General features: G+C 35.4%; 1 protein-coding gene across 42 annotated transcripts in view; it reads right to left on the bottom strand.

Annotated features, from left to right (window-relative positions):
* The window catches only part of PTPRD (protein tyrosine phosphatase, receptor type D), a 2,534,232-nt gene that overhangs the window by 916,541 nt on the left and 1,599,179 nt on the right, over nucleotides 1-18,512 (bottom strand). For all 42 annotated transcript variants that reach the window (XM_027549289.1, XM_027549255.1, XM_027549273.1 and 39 more), the window contains exon 9: nucleotides 7,294-7,353. The gene's annotated coding sequence lies outside the window, so the exon portion shown is untranslated. The remainder of the gene's footprint in view (nucleotides 1-7,293; nucleotides 7,354-18,512) is intronic.

Here is an 18,512-nt window from a genome sequence, read left to right as displayed (position 1 = left end):
ATTATGTAAAGTTTAAAAAAAAAAAAAAACTAAAGGTACAATAGTCAGATCAAGAGGTAATAGTGTTCCCACAAGCTTATGGTAGCCTCCAGGTACCATATGTCACATATGTTTAATTCTGGGCATCAACATGAAACATGAAACATTTTATTGATACTGTGAGGAGGGGTCAGAGGATGAAATATATCTGAAACTCGTGTCATAAAAGGAATGGTTGAAGTAGGTATGGATATTTTGCATAGAAAACAGAAGGCTAAAGGAAGAAATAAAGGCGTGTATATTTTTGTATCAGTATGAAGATGACCCTTCTTACAATTAGAGCTACTCAGTAATGAAAATGAGGTAATCATAGACTGAATGACTATGTGTCATGGGGAAGTTTCCTATAGAGTAAGAGACTGAATTATGTGACCTTGTCTTTATGTCTCAACTTTTCTTTCCTCTTTTTTTTTTTCATCAAAGGATAATATTGTTTTCAATGTAGAGTAAAAGAAGAAAAAATATCTGAATTACAGATATTGTACCAAATATCTCTGTGATTTTGGGTAGCCCATTTTTCTTCTCCAGGTCTAAATTTATATACAAAGCATAGACTAGAGTCTTTAAGGTGTATTTCAGTTCCAATATTATCTAACCATACAAATGTACACATTAAATCTGACTCAGTCTACTCATGATGAAGACTTGTTAACAATTAGAGAGCTGGAGAGCATTGAGTCAACTCCCATAAACACTATTAGAATATATATATATAGTTCCTAAACTGTCTTGCTAGTAAATCCTAAAAAGTCTTTCTTTTTAATACTATGTATATAATATGGACGTGAGTCTCAGTGAACTCCAGGAGTTGGTGATGGACAGGGAGGCCTGGCATGCTGTGATTCGTGGGGTCGCAAAGAGTCGGACACGACTGAGCGACTGATCTGATCTAATATGAAAGTTTTGATTATTACCCCTGAATTAAAAAAAAATGTAATTCTCTCAGTAGAAATGCCCAGAAAACATCCTGCTGAGCTTTCTTCTTCTGGCCATACAGTATGCATACACAATTAACCTTCTTTTAATTTGATTAAATTGTTTTTTATCTGAGATTGTCAAGTTAACACTGTAATCAAAAATCTCTAATAGGGACCTGAATAGATCGCTGCTATGTATAATGTCAATTCAGTTTAGTTCAGTGGCTCAGTCATGTCTGACTTTTTGCTACCCCATGGACTGCAGTACACCAGGCTACCCTGTCCATCACCAACTCCTGCAGTTTGCTCAAACTCATGTCCATTGAGTCGGTGCTGACATTCAACCATCTCATCCTCTCGTGTCCTCTACTCCTCCCGCCTTCAATCTTTCGCATCATCAGGGTCTTTTCAAATGAGTCAGTTCTTCACATCAGGTGGCCAAAGTACTGGAGCTTCAGCTTTAGCATCAGTCCTTCCAATGAATGTTCAAAACTCATTTCCTTTAGGATTGACCGGTTTGATCTCCTTGCAGTCCAAGGGACTCAAGAGTCTTCTCCAACACCACAGTTCAAAAGCATCAATTCTTCGGCACTCAGCTTTCTTTATAGTCCAACTCTTACATCCATATATAACTACTGTAAAAAACATAGCTTTGACTAGATGGACCTTTGTGGGCAAACTAATGTCTCTGCTTTTTAATATGCTGTCTAGGTTGGTCACAACTTTTCTTCCAAGGAGCAAGCATCTTTTAATTTCATGACTGCAGTCACCATGTACAGTGATTTTGGAGCCCAAGAAAATAAAGTCTATCACTGTCTCCACTGTTTCCCCATCTATTTGCCATGAAGTGATGTGACCAGATGCCATGATCTTCATTTTCTGAATGTTGAGCTTTAAGCCAACTTTTTCACACTCTTCTTTCACTTTCATCCAGAGACTCTTTAGCTCTTCTTCACATTCTGCCATAAGGGTGGTGTCATCTGCATATCTGAGGTTATAGATATTTTTCCTGGCAATCTTGATTCCAGCTTGGGCTTCATCCAGCCTAGCGTTTTCTCATGATGTACTCTGCATATGTTAAATAAGCAGGTGACACTATATAGCCTTAACATGTTCCTTTCCCTATTTGGAAGCAGGCTGTTGTTCCATGTCCAGTTCTAACTGTTGCTTCCTGACCTGAATACAGATTTCTCAAGAGGCAGGTCAGGTGATCTGGTTTTCCCATCTCTTTAAGAATTTCCCACAGTTTGTTGTGATCCATACAAAGGCTTTGGCATAAAGCAGAAATAGATGTTTTTCTGGAACTCTTTTGCTTTTTTGATGATCCAAAGGATGTTGGCAATTTAATCTCTGGTTCCTCTGCCTTTTTGAAATCCAGCTGGAACATCTGAAAGTTCACAGTTCACGTACTGTTGAAGCCTGGCTTGGAGAATTTTGAGCATTCCTTTGCTAGTGTGTGAGATAAGTGCAATTGTGCAGTAGTTTGAACATTCTTTGGCATTGCCTTTCTTTGGGACTGGAATGAAAACTGACCTTTTCCAGTCCTGTGGCCACTGCTGAGTTTTCCTAATTTGCTGGCATATTGAGTGCAGCACTTTCACAGCATCATTTTTTAAGATTTGAAATAGCTCAATCTGAATTCCATCATCTCCACTAGCTTTGTTTGTAGTGATGCTTTCTTTTTTTTAATATGATTATATTTCAATACACAACCAAAATACAAAACACCACAGTAAATTGACAGCAATAAATATGGTATTTCATTTGCACTACACTAAGACGTTGATATCCCAGGGAAAATGAAAGGAAAAAAAAAAAAAAAACAGAGCAAAATGAAATAATGTAAGAGACCGGTAAGGATTAAGCATATATGAAGATGACCGACTGAACAGTAACAGAAGAAAAGGCAATTTCTTTGTAACATCATATTGCCAAAGAATAAAAATTTAGCGATGCTTTCTAAGGCCCACTTGACTTCACATTCCAGGATGTCTGGCTCTAGGTGAGTGATCATACCATCTTGATTATTTGGGTCATGAAGTTTTTTTTTTTTTTTTTTTGGTATATTTCTTCTATGTATTCTTGCCACTTCTTCTTAATATTTTCTGCTTCTGTTAGGTCCATATCATTTCTGTCCTTTATTGAACCCATCTTTGTATGAAATGTTTTCTTGGTATCTCTAATTTTCTTGCAGAGATCTCTAGTCTTTCCCATTTTATTGTTTTCCTCTATTTCTTTGCATTGATCGCTGAAGAAGTCTTTCTTATCTCTCCTTGCTATTCTTTGGAACTCTGCATTCAAATTGGTATACCTCTCCTTTTCTCCTTTGCCTTTTGCTTCTCTTCCTTTCACAGCTATTTGTAAGGCCTCCTCAGACAACCATTTTGCCTTTTTGCATTTCTTTTTCTTGGGGATGGTGTGGATCCCTGCCTCCTGTACAATGTCAGGAAACTCTGTCCATAGTTCTTCAGACATTCTATCGGATTCAATCCCTTGAATCTATTTGTCACTTCCACTGTATAATTGTTACTTTTTCACTAAAAAAAAACTAATATCAGGGTCGCTAAATGGGCTGCTTTTGTTAACAGATTTGGTTTATTTCTCTAAAATAGTGCTAGTCAGAATTTTATAAACAACTCTTAACATCACCTAAAGAAATTATAGTATTTCTGACTTTCTTAACTGACAAGATTCCAAAATTGACTAAAATTCCAGATGGTTACTCTTATATGAAAATATTTATAGGTATTGGCATTGGTCCTTATAGTAAAATATGATGTGGCACAGCAAATATTCAAATATTATCATTAACAAGAAACTAAATCATGTTTGCCAAAATAAGCAAAACATTTGGCTATAGAATTCACAATAATATCATGTTCACCCCACAAATCTGTGAATTTTCAAATTATGACATTTTCACAGTTTCTTGCTAGCATTAGCTTGATCCAACTATGAAACGTTAAACTGACAATTACATGAAGAAGAAAACTAATATAACCAAATTGACTAAACTTGGTCAATGGCTTTAAGGCAAAGTGTTTTGAACCTTTAATTACAAGATAGTGTATTTATTATTGCGAGGAGCAGAAACATGAATAAAAAGACACAGACCCTCCTTTCAAAAAAATTTATAATCCAAACAGTTAAGCAGAGGGACTGGCAAGATAATGGAAGCCTCACACTTTTGCCATCTAGTAGGATGGTTTTGGTTTTCTCAACCCAGAGCAAAGAAGGACCATATTAAAATGCGGAGGCACTTGTCATCTCTGGAGTTCCACTGGATTTGAATTCTGATACGTGTACCACTTGTATGACTTTGGGTAGGATAGTTTCTTCAGTTCTTCGGTCCCTCATCCTTAAGTGGAAATAATTATAGTACTGACCTCAGAGGTTTAATGTGAAAAGTACATAAGATAGGTGTGCGGATTGCTTTGCACATAATATGCATAGCAACAAATAAAGGTTAAATATATTTAAGGAATAAGGATACATTAAATAAGAAAGCTGTCTTTTCTTTGGCAAGATTTAAGAAGTTAAGCACTTTGTAAAGTGTTAGATTTAGATGCCTACATTCAAGATGGATGATACAGAATTCATGGACTAGAAAGGGAAAGAAGAATTTCTAACTCAATGCTCTGAGGCAATACTATGAGTGAGCTGGTGATCTTGGATAAATGAACAAGAAGACAATTTGGGAAATATTGATCAACTATCATACCTTAAATAAGTGTACTGGGCTTCACCCAATTGTTTGGTTAAAATGTCTTAGATTTTTGTAGAAAACACAGAGAAAGCAGAACTACAAAGAACTAGATAAACTTGTTAGGTGGCAGAACAATTCCTAAAAAGATCTTGGAATATGTAAATATTAATCTGAAAACAACAAATATCAACAAACTTTTGGACTTGGCTTAGAGTGCTGTTTTGGGTAGAGTAGAAATACTATAAGATTTAAAAGTCAGAAAAGGGGTTTGTATTCTCAATCTAACTCTCATTAGCAATGAAAGATCTTTGCCTCCTTGACTACCCATATCTTCATCTGTAATTGGAGGATGTGTGGATAACATGTAAAGCCTTCCACCTTTTGCTTGGCACATCCTAAGGGTTCAATAAATCATATGATTAAGAACCACTGCTATTTTTACTTTCATTTCATATTTGTAATGAGGTAAAGATGGCTACAGTATTTTGTTTCCATTTTAACTCATCCTGGAAATACAAGTATACTAAAAAAGCATTTGATTGCTATTTTATAGAAGAGATAGTTATGATCTTTCTGACATGAGACACTGTATTCTATAATTCAGTATCTTGCCTATCTATAGAAGATGAGCTTCTAAAATGTGTTGCATATTTCTACTTTCAAACATGTCTATATGTGGGCAGATAAGTTCCTGATACTCCAAGATTCAGTGAAAACAATAATGACGACATCTATAGTTAACTTATACACACCCTAGTATAAGTCAGGTACTAATCTAAAGCACCGTTCACATATGAACTCATTTAATCTTCACAACAGCCTAAAGAAGTTGGTACAATTATTTCTGCACTTTGCAAATAAAACATCTCAAACACATATATCTGAATAATTTGCCTAAGATTCAGCAGCTAGTAAATAACAAAGAATCCAAGCAAGTACAGGTTTAGAATCTATGCAATTTGCCCCTGAGAATAGAATTGATTTGTTCTGAAGAAGCAATGTCAAAATGGAGGTATATTTGAAATATTTCAATTCACACTAGATCAGACAGCAACAACACTTAAAAAAACAAAAAGACAGAAACATTATTTCTATTATTAGTCCTATGGGAATAAGTCATTTGGATTCCCAAACAACTGGTTTTTAAATTAACTCCAGAACATAACGTACTCAGAAAATGCTGATTCTATATAATAGCTGAACTGTAAAGCAGAATCATTAGTATCATAAATTATTATGAACAAAGGCATATAGGAGTTCAAAGGAAGAATAAAGCTTTGTTTTGATGGGGAATATCCAAGAAAGCTTTAGGGTGAAAGTGAGCTGAATCTTAATGTATAAAATAGAAACACTGAGGAGCCAAAGGGGAAACAGGAGAGAATGAAATTAAATTTTCTACAATCTCCATCTCATTTGTTTGTTTAAACCTCATCTTATTTGACTTTAATGGCATTTTGGTTTCTGAATGATATTTGTGTACCTTTTCTATATATACAGATACTTGCTTTTTTATTAGAGTCATAAACATTAATCCCCAAATAAGGTTAACAGGGAATATGGGAGGTGGGATCCTGTCTTTTATGCTGGGAATGCAATATTTTTAGCAGATAAGAGTATTTGAGTATGCTAGGGAACTTCTAAACTTTGTAACCTTCATTTAGAAAATTTGCATTTAGAAACATTAATTAAAAACAATTTGGCTTATTTTATAATTCATCACATATTTTTACTAGTAATAGTTTTAAGTGGTGAGCTGATGGATCAAATATCTTAGCAAGCATAGGAAATAATTATTTTAGAAAATTATCATTTTAAGATTAGAAGCTAATTGTGAAGCTTCAATAAAAAAGGTACTTGGTAGAGAATTTTATCAAAAAGTATTATTATGATAAATAACACATTAGAGAAAAGATATTGAAGATAACAAAGCTGTGTTAATAGCAAAGTTTTGTTGCAAAGCAGTAAAAATTGATAACCCTGTAATTGTTTAACAGAGATTAGACATTTAAATTTTTTTAATCTATTTGCTAATCTGTTTTCTCACTTTATTCTCTCATTAACAATAAATAGCTTATAGCTTCTAGAAGAACCAAAATAAAGTATGTAGGCGAGAGCACTGCTGAGGGCTAATAATTTCATAGCAGTAGCAGCTCAATTCAATCAACATTTAAATCTAGAGGCATCTGCTGCTCCAGATCAAAACATTAACCCATTGTTAGATTTCTCACATCCTATGATGAACACCATCCATGATTTAAAAATGAAAATTAAATCTCTCATTGAAAAATCTTTTCCTAGTTGTTCCATTGTTTTCAGCGTGTTATAATTTTATTTATTTATTTTTTTTTTCTAATTTTATTTTATTTTTAAACTTTACATAATTGTATTAGTTTTGCCAAATATCAAAATTATATATTTAAAAAGAAGAAGTGGCCATCCTGAGTAAAAAACAATTCAATCTTATTATATTTTATAAGGGGAATATCAAGTCAATAATACAATGTTCAAATATTTCATCCCTCCATCCATCCATTCAAACCAATACTAGTTGAGTGCCAATTACATATCAGGCATTACAACTGGTTCTAAGACCTAATGAAAGGAAGGAGTTCAGACATGTTGTAGACTTACCTTGTGTTAGCCACTGTATGTGGTTTCAGACCCAGTCCCTGGCCTCAAGAAGTTCAAAACCTAATTAGAAAAATAGAAAAAAAAAACTTATTTTTAAAAATATTTCAAACCCTAAGTTATCTTAAACATATCATATTTTCACCATTATTTTTTTAGGGGGCAGGGCGGGGACAGAGAGGAGAAAAAAACCAAGATGGTTAATAAGAAGTTGGTATCAATTTTATGTCATAAAATTTTTAATTGAAAGAATGAAATACCAACTCAATATGAATATCTGTTTGTCCACATGCTGGAAAATAATGACTATTGAACATTCTTTGCAATTTTGAACAGGATTATCTTGTCTAACATAAAATGGTTACCTTAGCTACTTATAATATCTATTTTATCAAGTCTAACGAGTGTCATAGTTGCTTCCTGAAATTACATAATATATTTCAAATTTCCCATTCTCTGGTCTTTATGGTGGTTCAAGCCTCCAAGGTTCTTAAGGGAATCACTTAAACCATAGTAGCCAATATAAAGCACATCTTTAACTTTCCTACTGATCTTGGGACTAACTCACATGGAAGAATTCTAAATCTTATCAGCATTACATTTATGGAAAATAGTCTCATTATTAATTTTTCAAAATTCATACACTGAACTGTGTAAAGAAGCACTTTGTTTTAATTTCCTGATGGAATTTAGAATAGCATACCCTAATGATTTCTGTTTGTTTTTAGAATAGTTTCCTTCTGTTTAGACCACCTTCTTCTAAACTCTTTTTCACATGTTCAATTCTTATTTCTTCTTCAATTCACAGAGAAGTCATCATCTCATGGAGAAAGCCTTCCTTAACATCCTGCTTCCTCCAAGTTACAAGCTCTGTGTATTTCCTTATCACATTATCTTGTATCGTAGAAATTGGCTAGTTGTTTAGAAAACTGTTTCAATTTCCTCCTGTTACAAAGTCAGGAGATATATATATATATGTATATATATATATATATTTTTTTTTTTTTCCAGATAGATGTGAGATGTGACTGACTCCTCACAAGGGAATACAGCTAGATATAAACCATGCCACGTCAGTCCAGGCCTTAAAAACATCTTATACATGATCTTTTATTCTTTGTTCCTATCTGTAGCTGGAATCCCTGAGGACCTACGGAAGGAATGATTCCTAAGAAGGAAAGAACTTAGTCCTTTGTGCATGTGTGCTAAGTTGCTTCAGTTGTGTCTTATTCTTTGAGACCCAGTGGACTGTAGCCGCCAGGCTCCTCTGTTCATGGGATTCTCTAGACAAGAATATTGGAGTGGGTTGCCATGCCCTCCTCCAGGGGATCTTACCAACCCAGGGATTGAACCAACATCTCCTGCAGCCTTTGCATTGCAGGCAGATTCTTTAACACTGAGCCACTGTAGAAGCCCACCTAGTCCTTTAGTCACATCTTTTAGACTCACTCTTTACTTCTACTAATAAAATCTATTCATACTAGATTGTTACAAAGATGACTATCACCTGACCCTGACTAGAAACATCACTGGTTCTGGGATTTCATGTAAATGAGTACTAAATTTTAGCTATTTCTTTTAAGTTTATTTGATGTATAATATTATATAATTTACAGATGTACAATGCAGTGATTCACAATTTCAAAGGTTATATTCCATTCATAGTTATTTTGAATGTTAATATGGAATACTGGCATATTCTTTATGTTTTACAATATTGCCTTGCAGTTTATTTTATACATAATAGTTTGTATCTCTTAATACCCTACCCCTATAATGACCCTCCACTATGCCTTCTCCCCACTGGTAACCATTAATTTGTTCTCTATATCTGTGAGTCTATTTCTTTTTTGTTGTTGTTATCTTCATTAGTTTGCTGTAGCTTTTAGATTCCACAAGTAAAGTGATATCATGCAGTATCTTTCGCTGTCTTACTTATTTCACTCAGCATAATACCCCTGAAGTTCATCCATGTTGTTGCAAATGGGATAATTTCCTTTGTTTTTATGATTATAAAAGTAGTCTTTTGTGTGTGTATGTATGTATGTATGTGCGTGTGTGTGTATACATACATACATACATATATATATATATATATATATATATATATAGACCACATCTTAACAAATAATTTAAAAATTTTCATGGCAACACAAAAGACCCAAAATGGCCGAAACAAAATTGAGAAAGAAGGAATCATGCTTAATGACTTCAGACTACATTGCAAAGCTATAGTCATCAAAACAGTATGGTACTACACAAAAACAGATCAATAGAACAGAATAGAGAGCTCAGAAATAAACCAATGCACTATGGTCAATTATTCTATAACAAAGGAGGTAAAAATATACAATGGAGATAAGACAGTCTCTTCAATAAATGGTGTTGGGAAAACTGACAGCTGCATGTAAAAGAATAAAATTAGAAAATTCTCTAACACTATATTCAAAATAGATTAACAACATAAATATAAGGCCAGACACTATAAAACTTTTAGAGGAAAACATAGGCTGGACACTCTTTGACATAAATCATAACAATACTTTCTTTCTTTTTTTGATCTGTCTCCTAAAGCAAAATAAAAGCAAAAATAAACAAATGGGACCTACTTAAAAGCTTTCTGTATATCAAAGGAAGCCATAAAAAAAAAAAAAAAAAAAAAGCCAACCTACTGAATGGGAGAAAATATTTGCAAATGCTATGAATAATAAGTGCTTAATATCCATAATGTAGAAACAGTGGATACAATTAAACATCAAAAACAAACAAACAAAAGCACCCTGATTTTAAAAAATGGGCAGAAGACTGGAATAGACATTTTTCTAGAGAGGACATGCAGATAGCCAACAGGTATATGAAAATATGCTCAACACTGATAATCATCAGGGAAATGCAAATTAAAACCACAATGAGATATCATTTCACATCTGTCAGAATGACTATCATCAAAAAGAATACAAGGGGACTTCCCTGGTGGTCCAGTGACTAAGACTCTGCCTTTCCACTGCAAGGGGTAAGGGCTTGATCCCTGACCAGGTAATCAAGATCCCACAAGCTGCACAGCCAAAAAAAAAAATTAAAAACTAGCAAATGTTGATAAGGATGTGGAAGGGAACTCTCAAACACTGTTGGTAGGAATGTACATTGATGCAGCCACTGTGAAAAACAGTATGAAGATTTCTCAAAAAATTAAAAATAGAAGTAATATGATCCAGCAATTGCAATAAGGGTATATATTCAAAAGAAACAAAAACACTAATTAAAAAAGATACATGCACCCCAGTGTTCACCACAGCGTTGTTTATAATTGCCAGCATATGGAAATGATGTAAGAGTTTGCCAATAGATGAATGGATAAATTTCAGTTCTTTGAGCCATTAAAATAGTGAGTAAATTAATACAGCACTTAGCCTACACAGACCGTGATTATTTAATCTACTTGGTCTCCCCCACTATAAACTAGAGTACTCTCATAGAAACAGGTTTTGTTCTGTTCTAGATTATAGCTGGAACACAGTGAATGGCACATGATGACCATTTCTCTCTATTTTTAAATAAGTTGAATAGTGTATGGTAAAATGTACCAGGAAGATTTCATAGGAAATATTGTCCTAAATACAGTTTTCAGTTTTTACATTGGGGAGGGGTGATGCAAGACTTCTTTGGGCACAATCTTCAAAACACCTTTTAGTAAAGATCTTAAAGGTAGAACTTGATTTTGCTTCAGAGTTCAAAGCAAGTGGTAACATTAAAAAAAAAAAAATTGCAAAACTGTTTTCCAGACTTCTATTTGCAGGTTTGGGTGGGATGGTGAGAGCATTTGTAAAATATTAGTCAGAAGTAACTGACTCAAAAGCTCCTTGCTGTAGTTGCAGTGATTTGAAATGTCCTTCAAACTGCCACTGGGGATTTAGCGCCAATGGAGAGAAAATGAAAGGTAATTTTCTTTCCTTTTCAAAACAATAACCAATCACAGAATCCAAGACCTTCTGCTCTTCTCATAGTACAATGAAATAGCTTTTGAAGTTCAGACAAAATAGAGACACCTGACAAGCAATATGAAGCCTCAGTCAGCAAGCACCCATATACTTACTGCCAACACATCTCTCTCTCCCCTTCATTCTATGGCCAGAAACACTTTATACACTGACTCCTTTTGGGAAACCACCTGTTTGAGGCCACTTGCAAAAGGGCTCTTCGTAAATCTCATCCATCTGTCTTTTTTTATCGTCCACATACTGGTTAAATTTAGTTCTGTTTGGCAGAACCTAGCTTTCAGACACATAGTTCCTTTACTTTCAGCCCTATTTAAAAAAGGAAAATATAGAGAAGATGGTCAGATCTCCCTGCTTTTTTTCTGAAGAATTAAAAAAAGGAGTCTTTTCCTGCTTGACATGCAACTGCACTGCCTTTTAACCCGAGGTAAAAATCCTCAAGCCCTATTCCACAACTCATTTAGATTATTGCTGAATGACACGTTTAGGCTAGATTTTATGATAGCTTTTTTATAGTTCACTTGCATCAGTGTTCGTATATCATTTACATTGGCAAAGCACTTGTCTCTTTAGTGTCAGGTAAATGCACAACTGGATTTGCCAGTTGAAGCTGTTTCTCAGAGTTTTCATAGACATGAATGCAACTCTTCTGCTTCTCAGACTATTCCAAAGCTACCTTGTGTCTCTGAGTACAAATATCAATGTAATCACCTATTGATCTAGTAGAGGGAACAACAGAACGTATGTAACACCAGCCAGAAAGAGAAAACATTCAATTCTTTCTAAGTCATGCTTCATGGTTAGGTCAACTGAACTTCATACATGTGGCCAAAGTGAAAACTATTCTCAATTATCTTTTCTTTTTTGAAGGCTGAGGATAAAATAGATCACAAACTTTCCTAAGTGGTAAAAAATGGATTTTTGGCAGTTGATTTCACCAAGAAAGCATCACTTCAGCTCATGGAATATGCCTGCTGCAGGTGAGAAAATGAACACACAAGAAAGGAACTGGAATAATGGTGTAGGTTCTTTCATCTGTGTGTGTGTGTGTGCCAAGTCTTTTCAGTCATATCTCACTCTGTGCAACTCTATGGACCGTGGCCTGTCAGGCCCCTCTGTCCATGGGATTCTCCAGGTGAGAACCCTGGAGTTGGTTTCCATACCTTACTCCATGGGATCTTCCCAACCCAGGGATGGGACCCGGAATGTCTTAAGCTGCCTACGTTGGCAGGTCCTTTACCACTAGCATCACCACCTAGGAAACCCAGTTCTGACTAATTGTTGCAGCTAAGGAAGCTGTAAGAGCTAAAGTCGATAACTTTCAACAGCAGAACTGTCCATGGTGAAGTATAATCTTGGCTGATGCACTTTTGGTATTTACGGATGTATAATGGAAATTGTTCTAAGAACTTCTGAAGACTTCCCTTTACTTTGGGAAAACCCCCAAATTCCAAGTTCCATTAATAAGTTGTAGCTTTATTTTTATGTAATAGGCATATTTTAATTAAAATACTTCAAACTTTAAAAAGGCATTTTAACAGAAAATCTGGAATTCAAATATATGATCTAGTGTGATGTATTTTACAACTCTGTTTAAACTAGAAAAAAGTTTACTTCATATGAAAAATTTTCTACTGTTAACTCTATTCTAAAACACCTCCAAATCTTGATGATCAAAATAGCATGTCACTTTAAAACTGATTCTACATTAACCATTAACACAAGTAGATGTGACCCTTTAAATTAGTTAAAAATGACTTTTAATATCAACATTAAAGAGATTTCATCAGGAGAGGTTTCATTCATCGGGAGAGATTCACTTTTATTTGGAATTGTTTGCACATGTTTTTCTTTGGTGCCATTTTCATAGATTCACATGGTACTAGATAAGCAATGGTAGGTAAGCAAACATTCAGGAAAAAAAAAAATTTGAAATATCTAAAAGTATCTGTGTTGAAAAGTATCAAATTTGTTTTTCATATGCATATCATAGAGCAGAAAAGCAGGTTAGATCAGGAAGAGAATATGTTTTACAGTTTTGTCTTGTCAAACATGTCAGACCCCCTAAGTAACATATTTTTGTCCCTTCCTTCTTGCCCTCTCTCTCTGTTTTATTTTGTTCCTTTTCTACTATATATATGTAGTAGATTGAATGATTTAGAGCTTTGTTAACTGAACAATGAATCCTATCTTAAACCACATTGCAATTAACATAGAAACTGAGGAAAAATATTCTACAATAATGAAGGTTACTGTAGTATAAGAGTTTTATAACACATATGGCAGGATATACTAACTGGGATAGCAATTGGGCCTCTCATAACTAAAGGATGAGAGGCTTTTTGACCATGTGTTCGCATATATATATATATATTTTTAAATAAGCAAGAGGTTTTTGGAAGCCCAAGTACTTTTTAAAGCATTCAAAGTACAGTGCACTTATAGAAAAGTGCATAAGGAATGAATCACACAAAAACAGACACCAGTGTAACCACATCCCAGGTCAAAATATAGAATATTTCCACTGCGACAGAAACCTCATGCTACCCCACAAGTCCATTTCTCCTCTTCATCAAAGGTAAACAAAAGCATTATCTTGAATTTTAACCCTATAGTTCAGAGCTGCCTTGAACCTTATATAAATATAATCACATATTACTTATTGCATTGTGTCTGGCTATTTTTTTTTTTTTTTTTTGAGGCCATTGAGCCCAGCACTGCACCTCCTGTAGTGCAAGTGGAGAGTCATAACCACTGGATTCCCAGGAAAGTCTCCCACACTTTTTATACCCTTTGTATTGTTGATGAACATTGGGTCATTTCTAGTTTAGAGCAATTACAATTAATGCTGCAATAAACATCGTTGTAAGTATTCCTTGGTACACGTGTTGTACATAATGAGTGGAATTGCTGGATCATCTGGTACGCATATGTTCAACTTTAGTAGATAATGCCAAACTGTTTTCCAAAGTGGTTGTAGCAATTAAATTCCCCTGAAATATATGTGTTCTTTGCCAGTACATGGTAGGGGTACTTGCTTTAAATGTCTAGATTAGATCAGTGAAATAGGAGAGAAAGAATGGAGGCTTGAGGTGGAAAAAGGAAGACTGCTGATCCAGAGTCCAGTTGACTGGTAAGAGAACAATGACTGTGCTGTGAAAGGTCAAGATTTGAATGTCACTGCCAAGGATTTTCCCTTAAAGTTGGAGAACCCAAGAAGGGTTGGTGAGTCAAGTGAAAAGTGTGGTAATATGTAGAATTATGAGGGTGCAAATTAATCCGGCAATATAATTTTTGTGCAAAATAAATTGTGTGTGTGGAATAAACACAGTTAATGTTCTTTCACAAGTAAATAAAACCAATACATAAAATAGGAAGAGTCTATGTATGAGAATCATTAGAAATATCAGAGTGATAGATTAAAGAGGGAAAATATCACAAGAGTAAGTTTGCTACAAAGAACTACTTTAATATCATTCTATTTGGAATACATCTTATTCTTCTTTTGTGATCAATTTTGAACATATTGCGTCTCAGAAGGGATATATAATTATACTATTTTTCGATATGGGAATTTCCCATTGGTGCTTACGGAACTGTTTTAGTAAGTGATTGCTTTATAAGGTAGTTATTTTATGATTATCCAATAAAATCTGCCTTTAAAAAATATCCTCTAGAGCGGGAGCAATCACAGGATTTTACAGTTGAAGGAGATCTCAGACAACATCTGGTTAAACCTTCTCATTTCACAGATGAGCAATCTAGGTGCACAGTTGCCCAGTTACTTGATCAGGCTAAGGTACTAGTTAATGCTAATGCAGAAGAGTCCAGGCCTTTTGCCCTATAAGATAATCATCATAAATTCACTTTATTAAATAAACAGTGAAAAGTGTCTTTCTTGACTTTCCTTACCTGGCCTATTTCTACACATCTATCAGAACTCATCACAGTTCATTTCCTTTAAGATGTCCTGATCTATATACTTTCATCTACTTTAAGATCTCTGATCTCCTCTCTCCTCAAGTCTGAGTTAAATGTCATATTATGCCTTAACTGACATTTTATCATGACTTCTATCGTGAAATTATCTATGTACTTATCTCTTTGCCCACCATGTTGAAAAACCAGAAGATAGGGACTGCTTTTTTCTCTGCTCTTAGGCCTTACCATTTTGTAAAAACTTAGTATACAATAGTACTTGTTAAATATTTGTAGAACAAGCTAAATGTATGAGAAATTGGCTTATAATCAGTTTGATACGTATTTAGGTAGAAATGGAAAACAAGATTATACCCATTGTGTTAGTCTCTTGGCCTTTTATTGGTACTTCTTCTTCTCTTCTTTTCAGGCACATGGTAGAAATATAGTTACTTGTGTCCTTGAAATTAGTATGGCTCTGTTATTTGAGCAGAAGTAACACTCTTGAGAAATCTGTATGCAGGTCAGCAAGCAACACTTAGAACTGGACATGGAACAACAGACTGGTTCCAAATAGGAAAAGGAGTACGTCAAGGCTGTATATTGTCACCCTGCTTATTGAACTTATATGCAGAGTACATCATGAGAAACGCTGGACTGGAAGAAACACAAGCTGGAATCAAGATTGCCAGGAGAAATACCAATAACCTCAGATATGCAGATGACACCACCCTATGGCAGAAAGTGAAGAGGAACTAAAAAGCCTCTTGATGAAAGTGAAAGTAGAGAGTGAAAAAGTTGGCTTAAAGCTCAACATTCAGAAAATGAAGATCATCACATCCGGTCCCATCACTTCATGGGAAATAGATGGGGAAACAGTGGAAACAGTGTCAGACTTTATTTTTTTGGGCTCCAAAATCACTGCAGATGGTGACTGCAGCCATGAAATTAAAAGACGCTTACTCCTTGGAAGAAAAGTAATGTCCAACCTAGATAGCATATTCAAAAGCAGAGACATAACTTTGCCAATAAAGGTCCATCTAGTCAAGGCAATGGTTTTTCCTGTGGTCATGTATGGATGTGAGAGTTGGACTGTGAAGAAGGCTGAGCTTTGAAGAACTGATGCTTTTGAACTGTGGTGTTGGAGAAGACTCTCGAGAGTCCCTTGGACTGCAAGGAGATCCAATCAGTCTATTCTTAAGGAGATCAGCCCTGGGATTTCTTTGGAAGGACTGATGCTAAAGCTGAAACTCCTGTACTTTGGCCACCTCATACAAAGAGTTGACTCATTGGAAAAGACTCTGATGCTGGGAGGGATTGGGGGCAGGAGGAGAAGGGTACCACAGATGATGAGATGGCTGGATGGCATCACTGACTCGATGGACGTGAGTCTGAGTGAACTCCGGGAGTTGGTGATGGACAGGGAGGCCTGTCGTGCTGCAATTCATGGGGTCGCAAAGAGTCAGACATGAGTGAGTAACTGAACTGAACTGAACTGAATACATGTTATTTAAATGAAATGCCTTTAATTGCCATCAACTTGCTCTTCCCTCCCTCCAGTTCCAATGAACTTGGAGAATCTCTGGGTGAGTAAAACAGTCCTTAGCCAACCCATAATAAACATGTAGGATGACTGAGAAGTAAAATTTTATTGATTTAAGTCAACGGGATTTTAGAGCTGCTGCTGCTAAGTTGCTTCAGTTGTGTCCGACTCTGTGCGACCCCAGAGATGGCAGCCCACCAGGCTCCCCCGTCCCTGGGATTCTCCAGGCAAGAACACTGGAGTGAGTAGCCATTTCCTTCTCCAATGCAGGAAAGTGAAAAGTGAATGTGAAGTCTCTCAGTTGTGTCGACTCGTAGCAACCCATGGACTGCAGCCTACCAGGCTCTTCCATCCATGGGATTTTCCAGGCAAGAGTACTGGAGTGGGTTGCCATTGCCTTCTCCATTTAGAGCTGCTACTGAAGTATAACCTAGCATGACCTGCTTAATTGGAACAGGCAGAGACCAGAGACTCCAGGAGAAAGTAAGCCTTTGTATGTGGAAGAGGTATGAACCATTGGGTCCAAAGGGTGGACTGTGGTAGACAGCTTCTTATCTCAAAGGTCTTCATCTCCAGCAGTTTTGTGCTTGTGGAATTCCCTCTCCCTTGAATGTGAGTTAGACCTGGGATTGGTTTTTACACACACACATACACACATGCATGCACACAGGATGCAAAAGTGATAGGATGTTGATTATGAATTTAGATTTTTAAACGACTGTGGCTTCCTTCTTGGTCATTCTTCTGATGTTTTCTTTCTTGCAGCCCTTGGTCTGGAGAAAGTGAGCTGTCATTTGGTGAGTTAACTTATTGAAAAACCTACATGGCAAGTGATTAATGACTGACTCTGGTTTACATCAAGGAGGATGTAAGGTTTGTAAATGGTCAGTGAATAAGCTTGAAAGTGGATCTCCTGAGCTTCGCCAAGAGTCATGATAGTATACTTGGAAATGGATCATCTTCCATTTGGGCTTGAAGTGACCCCTTCCTGGCTGATACTTCGCAATATTGTGAGAGATCCTAAGTCAGAGGCATCCAACTATACAACCTTAATTCAAAACTTACAGAAACTGTGAGACAATAAAAAAAATGTGTTGTTTCAAGCTGCTCTGTTTTGAGATAATTCGTTACACAGAAATAAACAACTAGCACATTTTGTAATTCCCTGTGTAAGTATACTGTTAACAATAGTGAAAACGCATTTAGTTTATGTCAGAATTAAAAATTTCTCTTTTAATTCTTTATAGAAGAACCATAATATAGTTATAACTTAATGGTGGATATATGAATCCAAAGCCATATCAGAATCAAATTCTTGCTTTAGTTGTTTGAATCAGTTAATGATACAAAAAATGTACAGATATGAATAAGGATTTCTGAATCTAAGTAAGATAATTACAAACATAATAGTAATCAATATTTGGGATACTAGGAAGTCAGGTATTTAGGACCTCTTTGATTTTTCCAGATACCAGAAAACTTGATTTGTACATTAAGAAGAAGAAACATGGGCTATATTAGACCATTTTCATGTTGCACCTATATAAACTGATTTTACCTAAATAGCTAACCCAATTCTTGTACTGCTTCTGAAAAATTTATCAAAATATGGTCAAAAGAGTGCAGGGACAGTAAGCAATGAGGGCTCTCAGGCTATTTTGAATCATATGAATCTGAAAATGAGGGCATGACACCTACACATTTTCCCATAGCTGTTCAATATCAAGAATCCAGGACAGTGCATATTCAGTAAATCAGAGAGTTAA

The sequence above is a fragment of the Bos indicus x Bos taurus genome, chromosome 8 (genome assembly GCF_003369695.1).
Source record: "Bos indicus x Bos taurus breed Angus x Brahman F1 hybrid chromosome 8, Bos_hybrid_MaternalHap_v2.0, whole genome shotgun sequence".
Lineage (NCBI taxonomy): Eukaryota > Metazoa > Chordata > Mammalia > Artiodactyla > Bovidae > Bos > Bos indicus x Bos taurus.
The sequence above is the reverse complement of the archived record's forward strand: the minus strand, read 5'-3'. Positions and strand labels throughout refer to the sequence as shown.